The 14,382-nt window shown below is 38.7% G+C and overlaps 2 long non-coding RNA genes across 2 annotated transcripts; one reads left to right on the top strand and one right to left on the bottom strand.

Annotated features, from left to right (window-relative positions):
* Nucleotides 1-312: 312 nt before the first annotated feature.
* LOC123875279 lies at nucleotides 313-9,226 on the bottom strand. Its single transcript, XR_006798123.1, has 3 exons — nucleotides 9,215-9,226; nucleotides 6,480-6,485; nucleotides 313-387 (listed from the first exon to the last, which is right to left on the bottom strand). It is a non-coding gene; the product is annotated as an uncharacterized LOC123875279 (long non-coding RNA).
* Nucleotides 2,137-14,183, top strand: LOC123875281. The gene is made up of 3 exons (XR_006798125.1): nucleotides 2,137-2,148; nucleotides 12,904-12,907; nucleotides 13,968-14,183. It is a non-coding gene; the product is annotated as an uncharacterized LOC123875281 (long non-coding RNA).
* The last annotated feature ends 199 nt before the right edge of the window (nucleotides 14,184-14,382 follow it).

The raw sequence follows: 14,382 nt of genomic DNA, 5'->3' as shown, positions 1-14,382 counted from the left end.
TCCGAGTAGTCGGAGCAATAGGCATGACTGCCGCCGCCAATCACGCCGCACCATGGACTACAGAGTACAGGCATTCATAATTTATGCCACTCTTCGAAACTGACGCGATACACTTGAAATAGTTTTTAGGGTCCGTACCTCAAAAGGAAAAACGGAACCCTTATAGGATCAGTTTGTTGTCTGTCTGTCTGTTCTTTCTTCATACAAACGTAGGAGGGCGATTACTACTCGTACATTATTTGATATTATAGGTACACTCAAAACTAACTATTATACCGATTTGTCCGTCATTATCTAGGTTTATTGTATGTAAATCATTCAAAAAAAAAATTGTTTTAAAGTTATGAACCTCGAAAGATTCCTATTTTAACACAAAATTGATGACAACTTTGTGATAAGATAAGGAGTAAGTATGGAAATTCAAAAACAACTTAACTTTAGACATAGTTTATTTATTCATTGGTATAAATACATTGCAGACATAATTTTCCCAAACGACTGTTCAACCCTTTTTGCGCGCTTGATTTCGGTGAAAATCATCGCGCCTCTCAGCCCAAAACATTCGACTCCGCGCGGATGGTGGAGGGAAGGACCAGCTGGCGCATCTTTACACTGGGGACCACTGTCTCACACAACACAATGTTATGCGAAATAGCAAACAGAGTAATCCACGTGCACCAGCAATTTCGGTCGAGCGAACTGCGTCCCCTGTAAAGAAAAAATTAAGATTTTTTCATTTTCATTATTAAAATATATCCAACCAGAGGTTTCACAGAGCCGACCAACTCCCAGAAAAGGTCAGAGAGAGTTAGGCCGTGTATACACTATCGAAAGCTCCATCTAAGAGTAGGTAACCTGTCCATCATTATCATCATGATTAACCCATCGTCGGTCCACTACCTACTGAGAATAGGTCTCAGTTGCAACGTTGACCCAGTGTGGATTAGCAGATTTCACACACCTTTGAGAATGTTATGGAGAACTTTCAAGCATGCAGGCTTCCTCACGATGTTTCTTTTACCGTTAAAGAACCCTGGACCTCCAGGACACCATCGCTATACAATAAAACGACTATTACATATTGGATTTTCAGCCGTTAGGTTAGACTGTCAGAGAGACGAAACAGGACGAAATTATAATAATAGAAGAATGAGATAGCCGGCTGAGACTGTTGTGGGCTCCTCTCAGACCTGGGCGCGTTTGGAACCCTCGAAGCTTTAGTTTTAAGTTTACGTAATTAATTATTAACCACTATATCATCTTACAAATCTAACAATGATTCTGACCATCAAAAAGCTACTATAGTACCTACCTTAATTGAATATGTAAATGATTTTGGGTTTGAGTTTGAGAATGATTTTTAACCCCCGACCCAAAAAGAGGGGTGTTATAATTTTGACGTGTGTATCTGTGTATCTGTCTGTGGCATCGTAGCTCCTAAACTAATGAACCAATTTTAATTTAGTTTTTTTTTTGGTTTGAAAGGTTGATCGAGAGTGTTCTTAGCTATAAATTAATCCAAGAAAATCGGGTCAACTGTGTGAAAGTTATCAGCTCTTTTCTAGTTCCTGTAACCTTCACTTGTCGGGGGTGTTATAAATTTTTAATTTACACTTGTTTCTAAAATATTATCACAAGTCTAGTTGGTATGGTAGAAAAATTCTGCCGCTGCCAATTATCGATCTTTAAAACTCAATCTATCTAATAGATAGACATGTCTGGTTACATTAAATAAATTGTTCCATTACCAACCTACTTTATTTCCATTCCTTTTCAAGATTTGTCAAGATCTATCTCCGATACATAAACAGAAAATCGATAAAATAAATAAATTGATAGTAAATAAACTTAAGTATTGCTCATACCCGTAACTTTTCTATAACGATTGCACTGGAAGTCAGTTTAAGAGTGCTGTCCATGGTTGATCCAAGTTGAACGTGGGAGCATGTTACTGCAATCAATATTTACGGGCGGACGGGACAGAGCAACGAAGTATCATGTGAACATCGATAATAATAATTATTTGGTACTTCAGTAAGATTATAGTAATTTTTTGCTAATTAATTAAATTAAAATTAAACACATTTGAAACTAAGTTAAAGCTTTAAAGCCAAAAGATTTTAGTTATATATTTATTATACCAGTTTAGTAGTTTCTAACATGATTTATATTATAAGGTTGTTTCATTTGGCTTCCATAGAGATGTTTCAAGGGACATAACTTTCAAAATATAATTTTACTATATTTACTGTTTTAGTTACTGGAGAGATAAATCCATATTTGGCTTAGTTGTAGATCTAGATATCTAGAACAACAAATAATAGAATAATAGGCGAAATACTTTTGTATGAAGAAGCGCGTATAGTGTAACCTTAACGATTGCAACTTAGTAAGTAAGGTGAATTTATCAAAGAGTACGGAATGTATATTTTCGCTGGCGTTGCTGCGAAGTGCGAATCCGTGTGTCGTCGGTGCATTGAAAGTCTGCAGAGTACAATTAGGGACGTGAGACGACTGCGCGCGGCGACGGGCGGCGCATACTAACTGCCCGTAATGCCCACGCTGGGGTGACCAGCTATACAGGGTGTAATCAGAAAAGGAAACAAAAATCAGAAGCAAAAACGAAGACAGGTGATAGTACTGATGAATACTGATAAGGTATAAAAAAACGCGTTTTTTTAATCCTGTACTTTTTAAAAGTTCACAATACAGTGCAAATAAAACATCTGATTGACGCTAGAGGTCAACGATCGTTACGTACGACTTACGATTGGAGTCAATGTCACGTCGTAACTGGGACATTGACCCGACTTTTGCACGCTCTTTCGAAACGGTTTCTTGTTTATCTTTTCTCAGGTTTGTTAGCTTTACGCTTTCGTTCCACCACCGTCCCAGCCCGAAAGCACTTCTCGCGTGATGACTCACCATAGATGTTGAAGAGGACAGGAGACAGTATACATCCCTGGCGTACGCCTTTCCCGAAGGATAAGTGTGTTGAAGTACTGATCGTTACGACTCCAGTGTAAAAGAGAAACAAGATGTTTCGGCACGCCTAGTTCTGACAGCATTCTCCATAAATGTTGCCAGTCAACACAGTCGAAGGCCTTGCTATTATCGACAAAGCATAGCACAAACGGTGCAGTGAGTCGAACTCATAGCATTTCACAATGAGTTGACGGATGGAGTTCATCTTTTAAGCCAGCTAAGGAAACTGAACTAAGTTCAGGTACTTATTAGATTTATAAAGTTGACTGTCCCGTAGAGTGAGGCAACGTGTGGTGTCCGTAGTGACGATGTAACTCATCTGACAGACAATTGAGCGACTAAGTGATTTGTGTGGGTTCGTACATGATTAATCTCCGCGGCCGGAATGCTAAGTGACTGTATTAAGACACTCCAAACAAAAACCTACTTTGTAACGGTATTACTTAGGTACTCATATTTTTCCTCTTTGTGAGGTTTAAAAGGTAAACATTTAAGATGGATTAGAGCAGCCAGGATTTGGAATAAAAGCCCGTAAAACTCTTATTTATTTTATTTATTTAAACATCTTTATTACTTAATACTATGACAAAGAACACTAAATAAATATACTACTAAGAAAACTACATACTAACATACAGGATAGACTTAAAAACAAAGGGCGACCGTAGTTATAGTGATCTCTTCCAGGCAACCGAGGCAACCTATACCACTTATTACCTTAACCACTATTGTGGCCTACATACAAAAATATGGGCATGGTAGAGTTTGTGAATTACTTATCGCCAAAAACATTGGAATTTAGCTCGAGATAGCTCAACAGTCAAAGAGGCGGACTGAAATCCGAAAAGATCTAACCCGTTGCATTACTGTCGTACCTTCTCCTTTACGCTTAGTTGAACGGGAAAGGGTAATAATATAGTCATCACAATAAACTTAGCTATTTAAAAAAAAAATTGAAAAATTGTTGTTTTTAAAAAAGGTTTAACCTTCCCACTCAGGAAAATCTAAAGTGCCGGCAAATCGCATGGCTTGCGCGTTTCTCTAATAAATGTTTCTACGATTGGTAAGTATACCTTTTAAGTCAGCTAAGGAAAACTTAATTACCTTTATCTGATACCTTTTCCGCCTATCCTCTTAACCCAACCCCCAAAATCCCTTTCCTGGCTCCGGCCATGGCTAACACCTAAACATACCTAATACTTTCCTAGTATCTTTTGGACAAAACTCAATTTTTTTAGAACTTAGAACTGAGAAGTCTGCAGATTACAATTTTTATTTCGCCGAAGTCATTGAAAACTAGCGAGAATAAACGATTAAAATAAACAATTAAACCTGCACCTCTCAACTGTACCTGTTAAATGTACCTCTCACGTCCGCGAGATAACGCTAAATTGGCACAGTCCGTGACGTGCCGTCGTATCGATACATCGATATATCGAGTTAATTGCGGCGATGCATCGACATCGGCGCATGCCCGTTAGCCGGCGGCCGACGTCGACAAACGACACTCATTAGAATCTCTTTAATGTTCGGATAAGATTGTCATTTGTTACTATTTACACAGCGACATATCAATGTTCCACTAGATGCGGCGTTCCATAGTACAGCACTACCACATAAAATTTAGTTACGCTGATGTATCTGCGCAAAAATCTTATTTTTGAATAGCATGGAAATATCTCATCCAATCATAGCGCACGTTCGTTCGCTATTGGTTGTTGCTTACGAGCCATCTTTTTTCGCGTGAATAGCACGAGTCTCTATTGTTTTTATGTTTAAAATCTTATCGTCAAGCAATAAGGTCTTCATTTTATTGATGTAGATTCGGTTTTACTCGGCTTTAGGTTGCGCATGGGTTGCGTTTTTCTGCGCAAGCGAATTTTGCCAATGCGACTCATAAAAGTGGTAGCACAAACTACATGTTCCAACGAACATCGTTGTCCACACTCCTGTCAATCGGAATCACTTTAGATGCCGTCCGTTTGTAAAAATTAAATTGGCGCGATAACTCAAAATTATTACTCATGTTATATTTGAGTAGGTGTAGGTAATTTACTATGCCACTATTACCTATAGTGTGTTCTAACTTCTCTATGTTCGTGGAATCTAAAGCAGAGTACGATTGATAGGTGGTGAGCAGACACCGATGTTCGTTGGAACATGTTGTTACCATGAAGCGCCATATCTAGTGGAACGTTTTTATATCACTGTGTTCGGATAAGATTGTCATTTGTTACTATTTACAGGATTTGTATTTTTGTCGGCCTTCCCACGTCCCGGGAACATTGATTTCTCCACTCGTATTTACATTCTAAAGGCTTTTAATGGCTCTTGTTAATCTGTTAGCGGGGACTGTTGTAGGATAGAGGGGAGGGGGGACAAAGTCCCGTTCATTTAAAACTAACGCCGCCGCCCTTGTCGTGCGTCGAGATTCAAGTTGGTAACAAATAAGAACTTACACCTGAATGTACCTTACCTAAGCGGCGACACGGGGAATCGAACCTCCGACTTGTCGAATAGTGCGTGCCCACGCACGCATTTCCTTCTTTAACCTGCTATAATAGTAAAGGAGAACTTCGTGAGGAAACCAGCATGCCTAATGGAAAGTTCTCCATAATGTTTTCAAAGATGTGTGAAGTCTGCCAATCTGCACTAAATACAGAATTGGCAATAATATAAGGCACTGTTATAAGAATTTCTGTGACACTGAATGATGAATATACCTAGTATGAGTATATTCAGTTTAAGATAGTAGCAGGATAACAGCTGGTATGGGGTGCCAACCTACGCCAGTTATTTTAAACCCACACGCCCTCAATAGCTTTTTCAGTTAAACGCTAAAATAATAAAAAAATAATCATAAAGCGTTATTTCATGTATCTACGATGGTACGGAAACCTTCATGTGTAAGTCCACTCGCATTTGACCGATTTTTTAGATGCCAATCCCAATTTTCGCAACAATTCTTCACGATTTAGTTACCATTATACCATTATCCCATATTAGTTACCATTGTCCTTGTATCAGTTTCGCGGCGAATCATGGACAAAACGATCGATCATTGTTGCTTCAAGTTCGCGCCACAGTGGCCAGTTGATGTCTGCCTATCTTTAAAGTCTAAACAAAGCTGTTTCACCTATATCCTGTAACTTAAAATTAGATACAGAGTCTATTCTTTAGAGTTTGACGACTCTGGTTAGGGTTGCTACGCGCCCTGTATTTTGCGGATCCTAGATTTTCAAGCTGTTATACATTTTAATGCAGAAACCTATAACTTACTTCCATTTTACTTCCGTATTTCATAAATGACTAGATGATTGCCGCGACTTCGTCCGCGTGGGTTTAGGGTTTTAAAAATCCCGCGCGTACTCTTTGATTTTCTGGGATAAAAAGTAGCTTATGTGTTAATCCAAGGTTCTATCTGTGTTCTAAATTTCAGCCAAGTCTTTCCTGTAGTTTTTGCATGAAAGAGAACACACACACACATGACAAACTTTTGCCTTTATATGCAGTAGGTATATTATAGTAGGTAAAGATCGCCCAAAATCTCTATTACGTAGCAAACTGCCGAATAGAGACTGACCAGCAGTCATGGCACATGAGTATATGGTCATGGACCACTTACCGGTCAATAAAGCAATAGCATGGGACAACCCTGTATCCAATATTTCGACTTGTAATTTAGTGGTCGTGATATAACATCAAGATAAGAATTAAAAAGGCACAGTCTAATAATTCTGTTGTTATTGTCCGTTGTTTGGAGCGAGTGCCAATATGAGATCTTTCTAAACAACAGTCGATCTTTGAGTTTCTTTGTTCAGCTTTCGAAACTTTTGATTCGATGATAAGGTGTGGAAACTGGATGCGCTATCGATCATTTCGATCTCGATTGATCTTTACGAGGAACTTAATGCAATTATGATGCGAATCGTTCGACTTGTTACCTTTTTGTACAGTTTATTATGTTATCGGTCTGGTATGGCGCCGCGAGAGGAAGTTAGGTAACATTATGTTTTTATATTGTATGTATGTTGTATGACTTATTCATTCCCATCGATTCCATAGGAAAGCTTCCAAGCCGGTTTGCGTAGATCATCGCAGGAAATCAACAAGCTATTATAATATATAATTTTGAAATAATGTTCCCGTACCTCGAGTGAAGACGTTTAGATCTATTTGAAGATATTACTTTTTTATTATGATTAAGTACTAGCGACTATTTCCCACGTTTCCTGGATACCAGCTCTTCGTATTCCCAAACGACAAATGCGTCCAACTCTCATTTGTTGATTTGTCCCATTCCTCTAGCCAACTATAGCCCTTTCCAGGTAGCTCTCCTTTCTTCGGACAATTTCAGTCCATAGCTTTCTGATCTTTCCCTCTAAATGCCCTATCAACAGGAAGTCCAATAGGGGTTTTCTTCCCCAAGCGAATGTCTACTACACTAGCATTGGTATAATTATTTTTTTTCCGATTACGTACCTAGTACCTAGCTCTCTACATCAGCTTTCCCCTCCAATTTTACTGTGGGCACCTTCAAGTCAAGAGTGAATAGGCAATAGGCATCTTCTAGGCAAACCCGCTCCATCCTAGGCTGCATCATCACTTGCCAGCAGGTTTGATTGCAGCCAAGCGCTAGCTAGTCTATAAATTAAAAAAATCCGAACGAAAATATGAAAAACGCTTCCCTACTTAGGCTATTATGAAATTTGAAGAGGAGGAAATCATTAACATTTGAATCTTTGTTGAGGCAGCGCGTTATCCGTCAGTAGGCATTCAGTAGTCAGTTATTGGCCATTGAGAACATTATTGCTCAATCAATAGAAAGTTTCAGATATCTAAATGACTTAATGCCTGCCCACCCGAAGTCGTACACACTCACAGATAAGTAAATAAAGCGATTCCGTTTAAAAATTCATCGATTACCGAAGCCTTATCCTTATGAGAGTAGTCCAAGATACGATTGATAAAAATCTCAAAATATATCTACACACCTACTAGGTATAGTAATAAATTTTTAATATTACCCTGTTACAGCTGTATTACTTCTGAACAAAGCCCAGGGAACACAGAATTAAGCTGTCAATTAAACATCTTCTTTTTTTAGTCTTCTTTAATAGCCCCTATTTATCCATTGTTGGACATAGGCTTCCTCTTTTCGCTTGCCATTCATCCCGGTGTCGGCTCTCATCCAAGCTTTTTCGCAAGCTTGGTGATCGTCTTCCAACATTTCTTTTTCTGATACGTGGTGACATTCCAGTAGCAAATGACCATGACCATAAGTTATTTTAATTTCTAAGCAGGTTTCAGGATAAAATCCAATAATTATATTCTGAAAGGAGTAAAACCAATGACTTTCATGCAGAGCTGTGCTATTGACATTGTAATTTGCACGAAATAGCAATATTTACCTGAAAATCTCTATAAGTAAGCACAGGGTATTAGGGTTCCGTACCTCAAAAGGAAAAACGGAACCCTTATAGGATCACTTTGTTGTCTGTCTGTCTGTCCGTCGTGTCTGTCAAGAAAACCTATAGGGTAGTTGTTCCCGTTCCCGTTGACCTAGACTCATGAAATTTGGCAGGTAGGTAGGTCATATAGCACAAGTAAAGGAATAAATAAAAAACTATGAATTTGCGGTAGCACCATTTGAAAAAAATTAAAATGTGTTTCCTGTACATCCTAAAACAGATTTTTATTTATTTTCATGCAGGATAGTTTTTGATATATCGTGCAAATTGTCGGAAAAAATGCCCGAGTACGGAACCCTCGGTGCGCGAGCCTGACTCGCACTTGGCCGGTTTTTTTTTTGCGTGTGGAAGTCCCTACAAGAGACAAGAGTCCAGCTGTGGACGTTTATCGGTAGACAATGATGACGTACCTAATTTGTCCCATTTTTAACAGGCGGTCTCCGCGCCTATCCATCTACATTTCCATACCGATGGTCCTTATTACACAAAAGCTCAAGAGATGGGATGGGCGATGGTTAATTAACATTACCATAATTACCCACGATCTCATAAATTATTCCGGGCACAGAGCAGCTACAGGGACCACCGGTGATCTGGGAACGAGGTTTCTCTAAACAAGTAAACATGAGATTAGATTTTTATGGCCTTCTGCTTACTTACTTGAATGCTTTAGTGACTTAGATAGCCAACAAAGAGATTTAAATGTTACATTTATAATTTACTTACCTACATACCTACCTACTGTTAGATATACACACGCCTAAGTTAATTTATTGTCTTTGAGATTACGTCTAACTACTTTACTTAGTCTTGATTTCCCAGAGAAAAGCAGATTGAGAGGCCCTAGTTTATTTTAGCGTTTCAACTACGTTTTAGTATCGTGAGTGATATCACTCTAAATACCTTAATAATTATAATATGTGTTTGTTGTATATGGTTTGTTCTTCAATCACGCCGTAACTCGCAACGAGCAGAGCGACGTAAATTTTTGCATGAGTATATTTAGGTAAAGATCTGGAAAGTGACATAGCCTACCGTCTCGGAAAATCAAGGAAATTCCACAGGATTTTTAAAATTCCACGCGAACGAGGTCGGGTGCATCAGCTAGTTCATTATAAATACTTATATAATATAATATACATGACCAGCTATACATACTAAGTCTACTTCTTTATTAGGGTTCCGTATCTCAAAAGGAAAATCAGAACCCTTATAGGATCACTCTGCTGTCTGTCTGTCTGTCCGTCTGTCAAGAAAACCTATAGGGTACTGCCCATTGACCTAGAATCATGAAATTTGGCAGGTAAGTACTAGGAAGGTAGGTCCTAAAGCACAAGTAAAGGAAAAATACAAAAACCGTGAATTTGTGGTTATATCACAAAAAAAATGGGTTTACGAACACCTTACTTACCTTAGACAGGTAGGTTGATTCCATAATAAGGTAGATCTAGACTTGCTAAAAATTAGAAAGCTGATTTTTCTAGAAATCAAAATTTTCTACAAACTGAAACTTAGGTAAGTACTTACCAGAATCTTGGGTTAGGTAAGATGGTTAGATAGCAAGTTATTACTGTAATAACCTGGGTACCTAGGAAGTAATATTTATTGAAAATCAATCACGCTAACCATAAACGGCCTAAAGCAAGTGTTAACGTTAATAAATAGTAGAAATTGGTCACGACGCTTGTTTAGCAGGAAAGCGGGCAAGTCATTACTAAGCTTTGCTGATAGGTGTCGGGTAAATGGGGGCCCGGCGTGAAATAATGAAGGACAATGGTAGATGAGCCGATACGGGGGTTCCGTGTGACACGCGAGCGCCGCGGCGTGACCCCGGGTCAAACGACCTGCTACAGATTTATCTTCATAAAACTGTGGCGTATATACACTTTCATGTTACCTAACTAATTCTTGTTAACTTTTTTCGTGCATGTTATGCCAAAAATTATTTTATTTTAAGTCTTTTAAGTAAGTAACTAGGTAAGTAATTAAATATTCGGTTAAGACTTGAGTGTAATGTCTTACTAGTCCTATGGTACGGATCAAAAAATATGCCGCCTGCAGTTATAGGCCATTGGAATTAATATAGCCAGGTACAAAGGTAATTATCTAAATATGTACTTCCTTAGTAGATAGGTAGGTAATAGGTATCTATCTGCCTAATACATTTTCCCAGATTTTCAGCTGTCCATTATCAAGTGGACTTGCTAATTTTGTGAATTTTGGTCAATTTACTACAGTTCGCTAAATACGAGTAGGAATCTACCAACTTGATTAACTTACATGCTACGATGCTACGGTAAAAGTGGCAATGCTGATTGCGTTAATTTTTATGCGAAGTATGTACCTACCTACCTATTTCTTTCATCGAACTACGGCCGAACACACAGACATAAACACACGTCTGTATAACAACATCATTACAAAAAGATCATGCTCGAATCTTACCAATTTGGAATCGAACCTGAGATCACTTGAGTGGCATTGGTGACAGCCACGCCATTGCGCCAGAGGGAATCACTATATCTACCTATATTATAAATGCGAAAGCGTGTTTGTTTGTAAGATTCCAACAATCACGCTGTAACGAAATAACGGATCGACGTGAGCTGGAGAGTGACATAGGCTATTTTTTATCACGGAAAATCAAAGAATCCCAGGGGATTTTTAAAACCTAAGTCCACGCGGACGAAAACGCGGGCATGCAGCTGGTTTCAATATATTTTTTCTTTTTTTAAGAGGGTTACAAGTAACAACTTATCGTCAAATCATTGGCTATTTCTGTGCTACAAAAATAAATTACTTCACCATCACCATTTAAAAGATAGGATTAAAAGTCTATATAAAATTAATCTCACGCTTTTCTGTTACAGAATTAGAACATCGCGTGCTGGTTGGATACAGATTATCGAGAAAGCTCCGCACCTCAGCAGGCCACTTGTAACTTAGTAGTTTTGAATGTAAATAAACAAAATCAAAAGAGTTGCGGCATAGTTCAACTTCTAAATTACCCGATTGGTCACGACTTCTGCCGTCCGCGTCTATGCCAATGACAGGGCCGCATCTGCCGTAGGATACGAACGGTGGGCTCATAAATAGGACTCTGAAATAAATTACTAATAATATAATCCATGCAATTTCTGAATTAGCTACCAAAAAATCGCATTCGCGGCGCTGATTCTTTCATTCGTTTATGATTTGCATAACTATGAACTTACCTGCCTACATCTAACTTTCATAATGTTTTTAAAGCTTGTTTATAAAGTCAAAATATTTTGTGCTAAGATTATACTTTTGGTAAACTTAAGATGCAGAATGGTTTCGAGTTTAATTCCTTCGTACCTATACTTAACATTTCCTTGGAAGTTGTACCTATTTTTAGTAGAGTCAGAGTGGTAGAGTCGTTAGTTAGTAGCCTTTTTTTTTTCAAATTTACCACGCCTCTACATCTACTGCGTGAACATTTTCAAAGTACAAAAACATTTGCCCTGATTCAGATATAGGGATAGATTTATGGTGTTTTTTAAAAGGGCCTTCAAACTGTGTGCCCAAAGTCTCCGCGCAACTCAAGACGGCCCTGACAACCGATAACGGTAGCGTTTAAATCGCTTACCATTCCTACAACACTCCATAATCTATTTTGTATTTTATTCCGATGAAGCGTTAAGTTAAACGATAGATACGATTTCACGCAACGAAGCACCATTAAATACAATAATATCTAATGAATTAAAGGAATAATATCGGCAAGGGAGCTAAGTCGATAAGGGGCAATTGATCGCACATGTTTTATTCAATCCGCATGAAAAATATTCCCAGTTCCCACCCCTCTAAATAACCGCACCTTATGGCGCAGCTAGATAAGGCAATAAAAAACAATTTAATCCCATTTTTGTCGCGTACCATAGACAATAGAATTAGAAATAGAATAGATCCACTTGTGCAGCTGACATTATAAAAACCCACAACAAAACCTGCCCTCGAACGATACATTGTTAAGAACCCTCGCAAAAATGGCGCGATCAAAATACAATGATGGACGCATGACCCATTTTCGTGGAGAAGATTAATTGGAATTAACAACAAGTGGGCAGTTAGGATCCCTAGTAGAATCCATCGACAAATGTTTTAGGGTGCGTTTTTTTGTAATGGATGGGTTAATAAAATAACAAAGGCGCACTTAAGTTTAATGTAGAGCTGTAAGTACGTAGGCGTTCGGTTTGGGAACGAGATCGAGAGCAGCAACATCGATTTCAAATAATTAAAGATTCCTATCTCAAGATGAACGATTTCAAATTACAATGCCTGAAATATGGACAGAGATTATTGGATCCTAGTTTGCATTTCTCACTTAAGCAACTACGTACCTACTGATAAACTTGAATGGAATTATTTTGAACTAAGTATAATATTTTAAGTCGTAGTATAGAACTCGTAGGCAAATTCACAGATGAGTCATATGTGGGTAAATTAGATGGGTAACTAGTTAAGTAGGAACCTACTCAAAAGGTCAGTTTCGTACAAAAGCGATAACAAGCATGCTTGCTAATAAGCACGTAAGTAGATACCTAACTATGTCAATTCTCAGATTGATCGGAAGGATGCCAATCGCAGGTGGCACCGCTTTGGCTAAACACATTTTTTGTCGAGCAACATGCATACGTGACATCAACCCATCGCCGGCCCACTACTGAGGCACTCCTTTCAGAATGAGACAAAACCATAGTCCATCACGCTGACCAAGTGCGGATTGGCAGACTTCACACACCTTTGACAATATTATAGAGAACTCCCAGGCATGCAGGTTTCATCGCGATGTTTTCCTTCGCCGTTAAATCAAGTGGTATTTAATTGCTTAAGAAATCGCACATATCTCCAAAAAGCTAGAATTGCGTACCCGGGATCGAACCCCCGGCCTAACGAATAGGAGGCAGACGTCTAGGTTACCACCGCTTTACCCGTGTTTTCCACAAATGGGTAGCTGTATAGCTTTTGGCGAGCAATCCATACCAGAGCGAATTTTTATACTTGTAGTAAATTATTTATCTCGGTCGATTCGTACTCGTAAATGTCGCTAGTATGACAGTCCTTACTCCAGACGACCTACGACATTCCCAATCTTAGAGAGCCTCATTAGCTCTGAGCAGTTCAGTCTAACTTACCGTGAGTTATTTTACTACCGCGGCCGCGCCTGTCCCCACACAACGTTCAGTGCACCTAGTAAGAGTTCGAATCTTTTGATATCGTAGTGTCGATTTTCGAGTTTCGAAACACTATAGCGCATCAAAAAATGTATGTCAGAAAACTTTCCGACAGGCTGGAGGACACTCCACTCATACATGTGTGACAGACACCGCAGGGCTGTCTTTTGCTTGATCGGACGTCCTCTTCCGATGTTCGCCGGCTCCACGCATCACAGAATGTCTGTTAGAAAATTATAATAATATGCAACAGACCTTAACTAAAGTTTTCATAAATGCCGTCCTTTAACTATAAAGCCGTTAACTGCAAAAGTACCGTCGAGTCCCTTGACTTCGCCTGCTAAACCATACTTCGCCTAATTTTAAAAACATCGAAAAATCTGCTAAAGTTGGGAACCGAACAGCTCAAAACCTACCAAATACAATACTAGTGTTATCTACGGCAATACTATTCCTGACCATTTGTAACTAACTTTACAACAATAGCGACCAGAGCCATTTATCTGCTGCGGGAAGTGAGATGTTTTTTTCTACCGGTCAAAAACTTTACGTGCCGCCAAGAATCTACGACAAGTATGGCTAAATTTTATTGTAAAATAAAATCACTACTTTATCTTACTGTCTTTTATGTTGTACAATTGTTTTCAATATATCTTATGTAGATAATGAGTTACATCAAGATTTATCAACAAGGTAACTGCAGCCACCATGATGGTACCGTACTTCGC

The sequence above is a fragment of the Maniola jurtina genome, chromosome 19, assembly GCF_905333055.1.
Source record: "Maniola jurtina chromosome 19, ilManJurt1.1, whole genome shotgun sequence".
NCBI lineage: Eukaryota > Metazoa > Arthropoda > Insecta > Lepidoptera > Nymphalidae > Maniola > Maniola jurtina.
This window is presented reverse-complemented; position numbering and strand designations above follow the sequence as displayed.